The following is a 15,664-nucleotide window of genomic DNA, read 5'->3' as shown; positions in this document are numbered from 1 at the left end:
ACGCACGAAATACATTAGATTTGTACTTACTCTATGCTCATAGTACAGCTCTGAGCTGCGCGATTGAATGAGTCTATCAATAGTATCAAGGGTACACAGCTGACTCCGTGTCAAAGGTAAGTCATGTGATGTCAGAGGTCATTAAATGAACACCTTAAAAACGCTTGTTTTTGTTCTAAACAAAGAATCGTAACCGTAATTGTCGTATAAATTGTGTGCACAGACATTTCAATTAGTTGCCAAAAAATCCCAGCGAATCGAATCTTCTGATTGCAAGTAAAACGGGGTCGACGCTTGACTTCCGTTATGAACCAGAACGAGGCTTGATCAGTTTGAACGTCAATTTGACATCAACAGTCAATTTGAACTGTTCAAGGCTGCCACGTAGACAGCTTGCAGCTGCCGGTGTCAGCTCCGTTGCTGTGTAATCGCTGTCATTTTTACACAAGAAATCATGACTTTGGTGTGTTGTGAGAACGATTCAGACGTCAGAAAATGAGTTGAGTCTGTAAAATACCATTGTAGCGGATTCCTCTGCATGTCCTGGAAGACTGGCGATTCAATGGCGATTTGACTCTCGAGACGGCGTCACTGCATGAGTTTGTACCACCAGTGGTTGACACGAATTCAAATGTTGCCATGTAATGGCAGCAGAATGATGACAAAACCACCCTTGATGCCATCTACATTACTCAGGGTAAGTGTAGTTTTAGCCCTGCGGACAGGTTTGTGTGTTCCTGGCGTTATCGGCCACGGCCACAGCCCTGCAACGGTCTATGGAGATAACTGTGTTCTTGCAACGAGATTCAAAATGGCGACCTCCATGGGCAAAGTAGTAAACAACCTGTCGAGTACGTTATGTTTCAGAAAACGAACGGCTTTGGACGTTAGAAGAAGTTCATCGCATCTTTTCTTGGGTCGGTTAGGAGGTAAAGGTAGGCAGGGAAAGGATTTTGCCCCGATAGAGCAGAATTTCGGCAAAAAAGACCGTGTTTTCGTTGCGGTCCGGATCAGCCCCAGTTATCTCCATAGACCATTTCATTGCAAGGCTGTGGTGGAAGCCGTATAACGCCGAGAACACACACACCTGTAAGCAGGGCTACTGTTGCTAAATCATTTGTATTTCTGTGTTGTTATAAAATGCATTGGCAAAATTGAATTCAGTCAGACAGCCAAGCCAAGAATTGTGGTTAATTTTTCTATGGTTGTAACTTGGGGGCAATTTTTAGCGTTTTTTGGTCAAAAAAATCATTTTGTTTTGAAAATTTATATTCACGATCCTTGGGTTGACCTCTGTCAGATTTATTAAAATTGTGGTGATATTTATTTATCTGTGTTTTTAGCAATTTCTCTTATTTTTTTTCCTCTGCTGCCTGAATTCAATGCTTATCAAACAGGCTACTTTCTCAGTTGTCATCTGTCCATCTGTCGTCCGTCAACAATTGCCTTCTCCTCTGAAACCGTAAATCCGATTGCTTAGAAATTTGATAATTATTCACTTGGCATGACTTCACTGCTCATGCAGGCAAAGTCAAATTCCAAAGCTGGCTATCACCACAGTAGAGGGGCTGTGCTATCACCATGTGTGTCGATCAAAGGCTGATGATAGGGGCAGAGTAGTTTTTGAAAGACAAGATATGACAGAATATTTCCTGAGAATTCATAAACTTAACAATAAATCAGGCTACAAAAATAACAAAATTGTAAATGGCCAATCATACATTTACTTTTTCCCGTAAATTTTTATATTTGTTCTCAATTTATGAACATTATGAGCGACAGCGAGAGCACAGTTGATAGGGGTTTTTTTTTGTAGACGAAATATTTCATTAGATCAAGCAGATTATTTCAGTATACTAATGTATAACTGGACAGATTTCATTTATCAACAGTAACAATAGTGATTACACGTGTGAAGGACATGTTTTCAAACAATGCACAGTACTTTTTAAGGATTCTGTGGGGAGCAGAATATAAACATCAAATGGAACTATTACTAATCATGTGTTTATAATAATGTACTTCACCTTTTTTCTTAAACAGAGCTTTGTTTCACAAAAGTAAACAACTACGAGCTGGGTATCAAAGACTGACCCATAACCTTGAAGCATTAAATGGTAAGTAAAGTTCAACCTTAGGATTCCTAAATGAATAGTACTCTCAGTGAGTCTGTGCAACTCGAGCTTGGCTTAAAGAGGGAATTTTCCAAGGGTGATATTTACATATGTTCTCGCTTGAAGGTCAATTATTCCATTTATAACTTGCGCAGATTTTTACAAATAAGATAAACTCTGTGGCAGAAGTTGCATTATAGGGCTTCATCATGGGAAAAGCTGCCAAGATTGGTGCTTCAATCAGGTCATATGGCAGGGACCATCTTCCAATGGGTATGGCATTGTCAGTAACGTTTACACCAGGCTTTGTGTATTTACATAACTATTGTGTATTTTTTTTATTTGAAATTGTGACTCACCCCACTATACGATTATTTTTAATTATTTTGTTTATTATTTGTATATTGGGGTCGAGTCACAACTTTTAACCCCCAAAATTGCATTTCTCTGGCTGCATCATTTGTATGACTGATCCTCATTACCAAAAAGTCAATTCCTAAGTTGGCGGCTTCTGTGCAAGTCCCTGCTGGGTCACTTTTCATTTCATTTACCACATTTACTATGCAAATACTCACAGCCTTGCATGAATGTGAGAGAGTGGACAATGCCATACCAATCAGAAGATGCACCCTGCCATATCATTTGATGAAAGCGCCAAGCTTGGTCTATTTTTCTCATCATTCAAAATAAATTTAGTTGATGAAGCCAAAAATGCAACTTCTGCCACTATTTTTATCCATTTTTGTAAAAATTATCAAGTTATAAATGGCAAAAATGGCAATTCTTGAATAAGTGACCAAAAACAAATATTAAAAATCTTCTTTGGTGAACTCGCCTTTAATACAAAAACCTACCTTTTTTCCTATGCTGCGTTCCAATTTGACTTGAGAACGTTCATGTACATATGCAATGAAGTGTACTCAAACCAAATGAGTGGACGTTACATAGTAGACTGTGTATAATTTTAATTGAATTATACCAATAAACATTTACTTCGCTTGAACCTTTGCAAATCATACAATATTGACTCATGAACTTTAAATGAGGTAATAACATACTTGGATAAAATGTTCTGGCATATATACATTAAGATCAAGTACAGATCAATTTTTATGGCAACGTTTCTGTCTTATTCCGTACATGAATAACTTTAAAGATTCATTGACTTAATAAAGAGGGAAATCAACATTTTTTCCCGCGGGATAAATCATATGAAAAAATAAATTTTGTTTTATGTCATTGATTCTACTGTCTATGGATATACTAGTTTGAAGGTATTTGCAATATGAACAGATTTATACTTGTACAACAAATCACATTGGATCATTCGCAAATTGAGGGTATATAATAGTTTCTTTATTTTCTGACTACATGCAAATTTCATTCTTCAATGTTTAATAGCTGTTGAAAGAGTCAAAATTGTCAGCTTTTAGCAATTCTAACATTTTACATATTTTTGTTATAAACTTAATAAGCTTTATATCTTACTTAATGTTATTATTTTTTCCAGCTTATGCATAGGACAACCTCAAGATGACAGGTCAAGCAATAACTGAAACCATAACAGACAATCACAGCGTACACTTTTAAACAGAGCTCATGGTCATGGCAATATGAAGTTCTTGACTTTATGGACACTTGAACATTTTTTCAACTTAACAGTTTGATGTTGATTATGTTGATCAGCTTTTAAAGTCTGGTGGATTAAATTTAATTAATACCAAATTTTTTAGCTCTCGCATTATTTTTGTTTGTGCAGCAGAGTGTTCTGAAGTGGTAAGGTGATGGCAGTTTCTCAGCAGCAGTGATAAAAAAGTTTCAAGTTGTTGGGGTGACTATAATTCAGAGTGCAGAAGGTAGGTTGATTTTATAAAGCACAGCATTAGGAAATCTACCAAGCAGAGAGGCAGCTAATTGCCAGGCCGAGTGGCAGCTTACCTGTTAATCTTTCCAGAAGAGATCCAGAAAATCTAATCCTGGGCTCTCCGGGAAAGATTTTCCAGGAGCTCTTGTGCCCTTGAGGGACCTTCATGGAAGAGGAGAGATTCTTGATTGCCAACATGTCAGAGATGTGTTGCGTTCATGTGACAAACATGTTGCATTGAACAGCACAGATTTTGGGTGTAGCTGCCTGGATTTCAAGCCATACATGCTTCTAACATGTATTGTTCATGTTTTCAATACATAACGGAAAGTTAAAATCAATATGGTCAGACACATGTTTTGAAACCTGTAGGTAGCATGTATATGACACATGTTTCTTACAAGTAAGAAACACAATGTAAATGGGTGTCATTTCGGTAAGGGGGATTACCACTGTCAACCCTATTGCCAGACAAACAGTTGTACGATATAATTCATATTCAGTTGGAAGCCATAGAAAAATTGGACACAAGCTGTGGGCATCGCCTCGGAAGACAGTACAGACCAACATGAAATCATCAGGATGGTTGTCCAGAACAAGTTGTGCTGGACTGCGGCTTGGCTTACAGCTAGGGGTTATGACGTTAATTGTCCTGGTAACCATAAAAATTGGACTGCAAAATGTTAAGGTCAATGAGCCTCTGTCGGAGTTGAATATTTGGAGGGAGCTTGGGAAAAAAATTTGGTTTGCGCCATCTGCTCATTAAGTACATGTATGCCACTACTTGGGATGGGGGTAATGCAACTGGTGTATGCTAAGCTGAGCTGACATAGCTCGGCCGAAATAAGTAAGAGCCAGTTTGTATGGCTATTATAATCAGTGACAATCTGATTCCTGGGGACACAAAAGCTGACAAAGCTGCCACTCAGAAAGTATTTTTAATGGATGAAAAAACTCTCTGCCAAAAATTTTTAGATCACCTTTTTAATATATGGCCAGACAGTAATTCTTGATGCCACTTGTCTATTTTATGCAACAAAGGAGACAGTTTTCAAAGTGTATGGTTGATGCATATTCCATGGTTTGTGAAGGTGGTAAACGGAAAATTTGGATAAACCATTAAGTACATTTGTCTCCCTTTGGACTTAAAAAAGTCAAATGATGAGGCAATTTTAAGGGACATCTTAGGAGTTAAATTAAGCAAAGAAGGCATTGAAAAACTTAAATTTGGGACAAATACATGTACTAAAAAATGTGAAGCTGTGAATAGGGGTATCAGTAGTTCCCTATCTAAAAATATGAATTTCTCTCGCAATGCAACAGCACAAGTGGCTTCAGCAGTACCGGGTACATCGTATAAATAATGGAATGGCAGTATTGGAGAACCACAGGCCCCTTCTGACAAGTTGCTTTGGCAAGAAGTGAATGTCTCTTATTAAATTTGTGGACTTTACTGGGTAAACATGTTGTTTATTCTATTTGTGTAGAGGAGGGGCCTGATATTATTATTATCTTTCAGTACTCATCTTATTAATCCTATATATGAGTTACACTTGACGGGCCCCCATGTTGTGATGATTTACCAATCAATGACCTAACAGCTGTGTGTACATGTATGCTTCTTTAACACAATGATTGGAACTAGGAAAAATGTACCAAAATCTGTATTCACAGTAAAATGCATCTTGCCATTTGGCATTCTTGTGGATCCAAATCCCTCATCAGAGATCCATTTAGTAATATCTACTGCTTTCAATAACATGAAACCACTGCAGTATGATGGACCGGTAAAAATTGGGGTAAATTGGTTAATTTGAACCAATTAGCATCCAAGTTAATTGGAACCACTATTTTGGCCTAAACTATATGGCAAACCCTAACCACCCCCACTTTGTCCCCATCTATCGTAGGAAAAGACGGCAAAATAACAAAATGCAAACTTCTTGGAAATCTTCAAAACTCTAGAGGGTTATAGCATGGCAACTACCGATACTCTTTTAACATTCAAACAAAAGTTCTCATCATTCAAACAGTCATCATCATATGACACTTCACTATACAGAAACCATGACAAAAATGAAAACGAACAAGAGAGAAACACAACTGCAGCAATTCCTCTCTGCAACGTTCTTCATCCCTGTGCACACCCATCAATGCCGACAGACACCATGCTAGTAGTGGAACTTAGTGGGAACATCAACTCGCCTCTTGCTTACCAAGGAAAGAAGGGGAAACTCAACAACTGAAAAAGGACATTGCCCTGAGAGAAATTGAAAAAGGAAACAAAGCCCATTATCATTACCCGGAGCAAGCTTAGGTTACAATGCAACCATGGACAAAATGGAATGTGTCACAGGAAAACTCGTAAAGTTAATATATGGTTGCCATGGGGAAAACATAAAGGACAAAATTCGTGAAAATCAAGTACCAAAAAAACTTGACCTACAACAAAAGCTATGTAGAAGCAGTGACAACTTGGGAACTTTAAACAAAACCAAATCTACTTTTAAGATTGTCAGATGTGATGCACCTCTGTATTTGACTGATTTAATTGACCTGTATGTACCGGCAAGAGATTTACGATCTTCTGAGAAATTGCTTGTGACGAGCCTCCACGCGGCTATTTTAAAAAGTCCTTCTGTCAGAGAGCTTTTTGGTATGTGCTCCTTTGCTATGGAATGCACTGCCTTCGGAAATTCGTTGCGCCAGAAATGTTACATCTTTTAAATGTTTTTTTAAAGACCCACCTTTTTACTAAATTTTATTCGTAATTGTAGTTTTTCAAGTTTTTAACTGTCTTCTTGTATGTTTGTAACAGTTGTGTACAGCGCACTGAGACGTTTGTGGAGTGGGTTTTTTAAGAATTAAATATTACTATTATTATTATTATTATTAAGAGATGAACAGATCAAAAGCAAAAAATATGTGATGGCAAGCCAGCCAGTAAGATCACAGGTTTGGAAAGAGAGAAGGCAATGGCCGAAGGTAAGTGATCACCTTTAAAAGGAGTGTGAATCAAATCTGGATACTCTAGGTGAAGAGCTTGACTCCATGCAGATTGCAGAGGCAGAAGTGGCAATATTAAAAGCAAAGAGGAGGATGCAAAGGCAACTGAGCAAACCTAAATTTAGCTGGGGAAACACAGCGATCCAACTTGTGTCAGGACTTTGAACGGCAGAGCGTAATTTGACAGAATGACCTACATCTGGCTTTGACCCTCACTCTATTAATGTTCATTCCAGTTCTTTGAACCTGTGATGTCCTTTGAACCTGTGATGTCCTTATAAGCATGTCAATGGAAGTTATTTTTTGCTTGAAAATAACACACGAGCATCTCAACAGTGCAACCGTTCCTTGTGGTCGCTTACAATAAAGATTTAGCTTTTTTTTGCAGAAAGATTTATCTCAAGAGTATTTACTTTGCAATTTTCACACTTTCAAATATCATTTGCTGGGTGGGATTTTTTCCCATTGAAATTGATACGCGAACGATGAAAATTACTTGAATTTTACATTTCCTTTGAAATTCAAATTACTGTTGTGTGTAGCAAATTTTGCATTTGGAAAAGTCAGTGGGAGCAAATGGCACACATCCACTGTGGAAACACTTTTTACTCAAAGGCCCCATGGCTTTAAGCGGCACAACGTGAGTGCATCATTGCGAGGGGCATACATTTCAGCCAGAGACGCCCTAGAGTGACTAGTCTAAGAGTAAAAGTCAGTGGAAGATGCCTCTGAGGATCTATGCAGAAGAGCCATGCCCAAAACATACATGTACCTCCACAAAAATGGCCAAGGGGAATCGCAAGTACTGGTTTAACTCCAAACAAAAAAATTCTCGACCAGGAACACCTTCACTGATTATAAGAGACCACATGTTCACAAAAGAAGTTAGGGAATGAGCAACAATCAGAGTTTGGGCAGGTATAGGTCATTTTATTGAATTACATTCACTTTGGTTTATTTTGCTGTTCAAAGTCCCAACCCAAGTTGGATCTTTGTAATTTACCCATTTTTTCCCTACAAGGTGGCCCGTAACTATCCATGGCGGAGTTCACCTTTTGATGAACTGCACAGGCCCTACCCTGCCACAGAGAGTTGCATTTTTACAACTACCATAAATTGAAAACACCTTGAGAAAGGTGATGAAGAGGAAATAGGCAAGTAAATACAGGATGTCGATAGGCTGACCAGGAGCTACAACAGCTGATTAACTTGTTACAAGACGATGAGATTGTGACCTTTAAGATGGGTGTTTTATAGATCACATCACGGAAACTATCATGGATCTATTATCTTTGAATGTCAGTATAAATATGACAAATGACATCATCCAGATGGTTCTAAGAACGCTGGCTGGAAATATTGGAAGATTGCCTAGTGCTGTAGTAATATCAAGGGTGCAGACTGAAGCAAGATGCCTTGGACGGCATCAAGTATACGTAGTAGCAGCCATGTCAAGTCAAGCCAACACATGCCATACAGGAAATGTCTTGCATGGTGATGGAACATCGAAATACCACTAACACTTCCAGTCTTTCCAAGTCAGCCTATCAAATAGACAGAGTTTATCATTTGGGATGAATGAGATCTCTAGCGGTGACGCCTACAATTATGACCACCTTTACACAGTCTATAGATAATTTAGCAGAGGTGGTATTCAATGGAGAAAAAGCTCAGACACCTCCAATGAGTACCATATCATGCCGTCAGGTTATAAGCCTGGCATTAAATGCACTATGTCTGATCAGAGAGCTGTAAATCCATGCTTCAACAGAACTAATTTCATTTGCACATATTGGTAAACTTTGCTACTGAGTGTGACAAGAATCTCAAATCTTCGAAGGAATTATCAGCAGCAGTGAATCAAGATCAGCACACATTTTACAGACTTCGGAAAGTGGTGCTGCTTGGCTTATTTGTACCGCTGTCAAGGCTTTCCACCCATATGGTAGTGAGGAGGCTGCGTTGCTTCTCATTTCAAGTCGTATCTACATGGAGTTGACAAAAGTTTTAAACTTGCAAGTTATTGAGGGAACAGATTCAACATCCTGTTTTATGATGCGGCAGCATTGTATTACCATTAGAAACATATATAAGTACATTCTGGCCAAATCCAGATAACATACTTAAGGCTGCATGCAAGAAGACTTACAGTCAACAGTAAACTTAGCAGGTGTTTGTGCCCTTGGTGTGATCAACAAAATTATTATAGGTCCTCTCTGGAGAACAATAGAGGCAAGTAACAGCATATTAGATGTCAATAGCCGTCTCAACCAACTTCAGATTAGACTTGAAAGATGGTGTAAGGACACATCTTCTTTACTTGATGGAGAGCCAGCATTTGATGTGAGTATCGCAATTCACAAGGATGAGCTCTACAAAGCAGTATTCCATCACTGCGACAATGACACGTCACTTCAAAACCAAAATGATGAGGAATTCGACCAACTGTCCATACAAGAATTGGAGATGTGATGCTATTCTCTGTTACTTATTCTTGAACGATTGGCTGTTGACAAACTTCCAGGAGGTAAGTACTATGATCCACCCAAGGTATGTACGAGATATGGCTGCCAATGTTCCAACAACAAATACATGTACAGTAAGTGACGTAACATAAGTGGTAATGTAAGTTTCTCAACGTCTTTTGAAGACCATGGGTGACACTGTCTGCGTGCGTCTGCGTATGAAATTCTGGTAACTTTAACAGTTCCAGTTCACCCATAGCAAGAGAACGTTCTTTCCAAAGACGTGAGAAACTCACGTTACTGCCAGGTTTTCACGTCGGGCCCATTCGTTCAGTACGTGCTCTGCTATAGGTTCGATTTGAAATGCGCCCACGTGACTTGATCTTTCGCGGGGTATTTTAAATCTGGAATGTAAGAGACGACGAGATGCATTGAAAAACTTACCGATTTGTTGACTTTTCATAAGTAAGAGGTAAAAATGTCTGAGTATGATTGAGAAGGACTAATGTGCTTTGACCCTACGTCGAATTTTACCGATTTCGATGCTTGCTAGGTGCATTTTTGGCGATTGAAAAAAAGTGTGTGGCAATGAAGTGACAACCCTTGGGTAATGTTAGGCTGTACTGAATTTGCAACGCACATGTATAGTTAGGCTACAACGCACATGTATAGTTAGGCTGTATTGAATTTTGCAGCGCATGTGTATAGTATACTATAAAGGCTGTATTGAATTTTCCAGTGCATGTGTATAGTTTGGCTGTATTGAATTTGCAACCCATACTTTGTTCTTTTCATCAAATACTATCAACAACAACAATAACAACAACAACAAATTTACTGAGTCCGATTATATTTTTATTTTCCTTCATTTTTAATGTTTAATCATCATCATCGTCACCATCTGATCATCATCATCGGAGACTGGATTCCCTATGATTTGATAAGCTGATGAGAAGCAAGGTAGCAGCCACTACACTAACCTATGAATCATTTATCATGTGGACCAACAATGGCACAAGGACACGCCTTGACAGTAAGACACCCAGTGAGAAGGCCAAGCTGATGCACAATGTAAGAGTTAATGTACCCAGCATTCTTTAAAAAAAATCAAGGAAAGGAAACCAACACTGCGAAGAGAAATACACAATATCCTGATCCAAAAACAAGAAAACAGAGGAAAGGAGATGACGGACCAAACCAAAAAAGAAACTGTCTCAAACAAGCTGGTTATGAACAGTTAAGAGGTCTACCTGAAACGGAGAAAAGGAACGCACTTCTGAGTCAGATTGACTTCCATAAAACTGTGCTGACGTCAAAGGGAAATAAAGAGCTTTTCAACCATACAGAAGTTGTCCAATCAAAAGCAAGAGGAAAGACCTTACTGTACAAACACAGAAAAGTAATCTGATGCTTTCTAAATTCTAAATCCAGTAACTGCCTCCACCATTCCATCTGTCTCATCAGGATCTCCACTGCCTTAACAACTTAGACAGACTGCTATTGATCAGGAAAAGATCAAACTTGACAGAAAGCTCAAGCTTTCAAGAGAAAATTACATGATTGCAAAATATCAAGAGCAACTTCCTTACTTGTTGAAAAATCCAAGTAATCTGGTAGGACAGCAGGTAAAACACCATTGCATTTCAGATTACACCGAAGCAACCTGGTACTCTGGCAAAGTAATTTGTCTCATAAACTCAAATGACAAGGAACCTCTGAAGACCCCATACTGTGTACAATACAATGAAGATGATGATGGAGATAGAGAATGGATATTCCCTCTATTACTGGGGATAAAAAAGGTTGATCTATTACTACTGTTAAACAAAAACACAAAAATTCCTATCTAAAATAACAAACAAATTCTCATGTAAAAATGCATGTGAGGCAGAGAAAAACTTTGTGTTTAATGGGCACACTGCCTTCAACTGTTTTGACGGTGTTGTGAATATTTAGGTTTGATTTTTTTCAGTAGCGTAAATCATTTGTGTTTCAAGAGTTGGCCAGTGTGTCAAAAGTGCAAAGTGACAGTGATGGTTCTGTTTATTTATTTTACAGCAAATAATCTCAGGTACTGAGTGTGAGCTAAGGGACACCTATTGATATTTTTCTTGCTTCATGACAACAGAGGAAAGTCAAATTCATCAGAAGATAGGCACAATATCAAAATAACAATTTTCTGGAGACCTCAAACACTCCTCTCATCTCTCATATATCTCTTTAGTGTACACATGAAATACATCCAAAAGAAACAACACAACACAAAATTAAAAGAAAGACAAAGCAACAATAACACAGGAGACACACCACCAGGATCAAGAATCAAACACAGTTACTATAGCAAGAACATCAGTGACTTTAAAAAAAGCTACGAAAAAAAAATTGATTCATCAAAATTTTAAAAAATAAGCTGGCAAGAATAATTTTGTTGTAATAATATATGTTTTGGACCTGTTGACAAATTATGTATCAGGTATTTTTAATGTTTTAATATGGAAGACTATCTAAACTCTTCTATTTTTGTACAGGTATAGGCAAAGATTTAATGGTAAAGAGCTAGTAGCTGTGACCTTAATGACTATTTAACTTTTTTAATTCAAACTACAATTTCTTGTTGACGCTGTGAATCATCATGAGAGACACAGTGTTGAGCTTGTCAACTCAGCTTGTACATGTGTAGACTGCATTGTCATTGTTGACAAGTGAATTCAGGTGTAAATTAGAATTTAATGTCAACAAAAAAGTGCATTACACAAATATACATGCTGTGTTGGCAGGTATATAGCTGGTGATTCAACATGCTTTGGGGAGTAGCAAAAGAACCTGCAGGTGACCTACAAAACAAAAATAGTGTACAGACCAACTAAAGTTACATGTACTATCCGTCTATGGAAGTCAGAGTCAAAAATCGTTCATCATCACCTGCAGTTTTCTGTCTTGATAACCAGGAACTGATCAAAGTTCTTGGTGGTGTTATTAATTTTGCATTAATTGTCATTGTATTGCAAAATATGTCTTAATAAAATCATATGCCTAGCATACATAACCTAATGGTCCTTTTTAGGGTCACATCCTCCAAATAGAGAACCCTCCATTACCATTACACTGCATTGTTTTAATAAAATAAAATCTATGATTTTAAACGTTTTAAGTGGGAGATTGTATAACTTCAACCTGTTATCATGTGTTAACACTATTACATACAACTTTACATTGCAATAGTAGGAGTTAAGATGCCAAAATACTGTTACATAGTTGCATTTCCATGGAAACATGTTCAAATTCATCCTTGAAGGACTTATGTGATAGATATTAATTTACATAGAGGTGGAGCTGTATAGCTTTTTGAAATTACATACTGTTATTGCATAATCTTTTATAAACCTGTTGCTAAATTGCTACAATGTTATTTCCATGATAACAAATATTCAGCATTTCTAGATATATAATGGTTAATTTTTTATAGTATGCAAAATGATTCAAGAACATTTTTGAAAGCATTTTATAATAGTAATCAGTGTGCTACAGTTTTTAGCTATGTTTGGATGTAAAGTGTAACAATGTTGCATTTCAATGGTAACATGCATTTCCGCTGTTTATGATATGAACATAATGAAGTGAGTCCATTTTCAAATAAATGTGCATGTTCATCTAGATTTTTCATGTAGTTTGCAGATATTCCCATAATTTATGGTTTAAAGCAAAGACTTATGAGAAGCAGTAATGAAATTGTACGATGTGTATATGACTCATTATATTTAAACTCTGAAACGATAATGTTATGGAATAAGCTTCTTTTTGTATAACTTAACCAAGCTGTGTATATTTATCACCAGATTTTCTTTGGCTGTCATATGGACAATGAGTCCGAAATAAAGTCTATAATAATAATAATAACAGTATATTATAGGCTATATACGCGGATGTTACTGCAACAATGTTGCATTCCATTTATAACATCATGTTTAATGTCATAATAATAATAATAGCAAAATTAAGAAAGGCGACGAAAAGTGTGCATTGAAAATTTGAACATAAAGCAAGACAAAAAAATCTTGTTTATCGGATATTTTTTGGACCAAGGTTAAGTTCAGGAGCGGCAATCAATGTTACTAGTTCGGCCAAAGGTAACTGCAGTCCCCCAGACTTTTTTGCCGGGATGCAGACAAGGCATAATAATGTTTTCCCCTTTTAGGCTCACCAGAAATATCTCAGAGATAAGATACACTGATACTGGTTATTGAATTCAACACTATATTTCAGATGTCGCAACGTGTTGACAGAGCTCAGTGCAGACACGTCGGAATTCTAATTCAGAATCCCACATGCCCGCGAAAACCCGACGAAGTGTAGGGCGCCGCCAGCGGCGGCACTATAGTACTTGCAATGCAGCAGTACAAATTTGCCGAAATAAAAAAAAAATAATCCAAATTGGGCAAAGTAGAAGCGGCAATTCCGATGAACAATTTATTTTTTCTTTCTGGCCTACATGAGTGTATAGAATTGTAGATATTGAAAATAAGAGTGATCTTTTATTTATTTAAAGTGTCTCTTTCAGTGGCATAATTCCATCATGTAATTAGAGGTTATAAACGGCAAGCGAGGGTATTTGGTTGCGGATATAAGACCTCTGGGGTGAAAATTAGCATATTTGGGTGAAATAATCACGTCGCTTCGCTCGGTGATTATTTCACGCCAAATATGCTAATTTTCACCCCAGAGGTCTTATATCCGCAACCAAATACCCGAGCGCACCGTTTATAACCTCATTATAATATGCTAAAGTTAAAAACAAGTGGGCAATTTCGTTATTTAGGGCCGAAGTTGGAACGAGAGTTCAGGAGCGCCCAGCCTCATACAAACTCTAAAAAAGAACGTTTCAGAACGCGGGCGCGTGCACGGTTGAATTCATAAAATACGGTTACGCAACGCATCAATATCGCGATTAGACATCGAACTTAAAGAATTTTACTTAAAAAAAACGCTCAAAAAACTTTAAAAAATCGTTTTGTTGTTACATAGCCTCCGCTTCTTACAGAAACCTTTCATTTGTTGATTCGTCAAGCTGCACTAGACTAAAATTTAACAAACAAAATCAATCTTAAGCCATAGACCTGTTCGACATTATGGTGCGTTGAGCTCTCAAGTTGGCGTTCGTTCGAAATTTGCGCGAGCTCAGAAATGTTACGCGGCGCGCAGGTCTTCTTGTTGAGAATATAAACAGGCCTCGAAGTTTACGCCGGCCCAGCGGCCCAGGGCCGGTAAAAATTGCGCTGGGCAGGTGTATTTTATTGTCGTCGGCCCAGCTGGGCCGGTGAATTTGTCAGACTAATACTGCTTATTTCAGGAAATTCATGTTTTCGCTGACAAAAATGTCCATATTCAGGAAATAAAACAATAACAATGCCCTTGCCCAAAGTTTACAGCACGGACCTTTTAAAAGTAAAACGATGTTTGACGCGATCGCGTTGTCATCAAGCGACTTCCGCATTGAGGGCAGTACATATTTGGTGTTGCGACCTGACCTCTCCCACGTACACAGCGTACGTGGTCTAAATATAGCTACATAAATTTGCATACATCGTCACTGGGACATGTGACTTATTCATTCCTCCCTACGTGCCTCGCTTCACCTCATAGAATAAACATGAGTCTTTTCAACTTTGGCTTTACAAAAAGTTCGAAGGGAGTTTGTACTGCTCAAGAAAATCAAAGTGAGAAAAGAAAAGGCAATGACAAAGAAGGTGACAGTACAGCAACGGCCGACGAAGGCAACGACAGTGATACAACAAATGTGGAGCCATGTGGTGAATCGACGTCTGTAGCTGTAGCGAGCACGTCAACAGAAAGTGAAAAGTCTGTGAAGAGCGATGGCAGTGCACAGTCGACTTCATATTAGAAGGAGTATGTGAGCGAAAATGGAAGCGGGGATACAGGGATGAATGGTTCGAATGGCTAAAGTGAGATGAGAAAGACGAGCAGGCAGTCATGTATTGCTAATATATTGCTAATAGTTTCCTGGCACTGGCCAACAAGTCATCAGCTTTCTTTGTATTGGTACGACACGATACAGAAGACAGGCTTTGACACACGTAATAGACGACCTGAACTAAAAGATTTGTGAAATTGGCTTGGGCAGGTAAAATATTTGTTGGGCTGGTAAATTTTCAGAGTACCTGCCCAGTGGGCAGGTAAGCAAAAAAATAAACTTCGAG

The 15,664-nt window shown here is 38.0% G+C and overlaps 1 long non-coding RNA gene across 1 annotated transcript; it reads left to right on the top strand.

Annotated features, from left to right (window-relative positions):
• The first annotated feature begins 320 nt into the window (after window positions 1-320).
• Window positions 321-3,839, top strand: LOC139117694 (uncharacterized). Its single transcript, XR_011548557.1, has 3 exons — window positions 321-697; window positions 2,044-2,117; window positions 3,625-3,839. It is a non-coding gene; the product is annotated as an uncharacterized lncRNA (long non-coding RNA).
• Window positions 3,840-15,664: the final 11,825 nt, after the last annotated feature.

The sequence above is a fragment of the Ptychodera flava genome, chromosome 2, assembly GCF_041260155.1.
Source record: "Ptychodera flava strain L36383 chromosome 2, AS_Pfla_20210202, whole genome shotgun sequence".
Lineage (NCBI taxonomy): Eukaryota > Metazoa > Hemichordata > Enteropneusta > Ptychoderidae > Ptychodera > Ptychodera flava.
The sequence above is the reverse complement of the archived record's forward strand: the minus strand, read 5'-3'. Positions and strand labels throughout refer to the sequence as shown.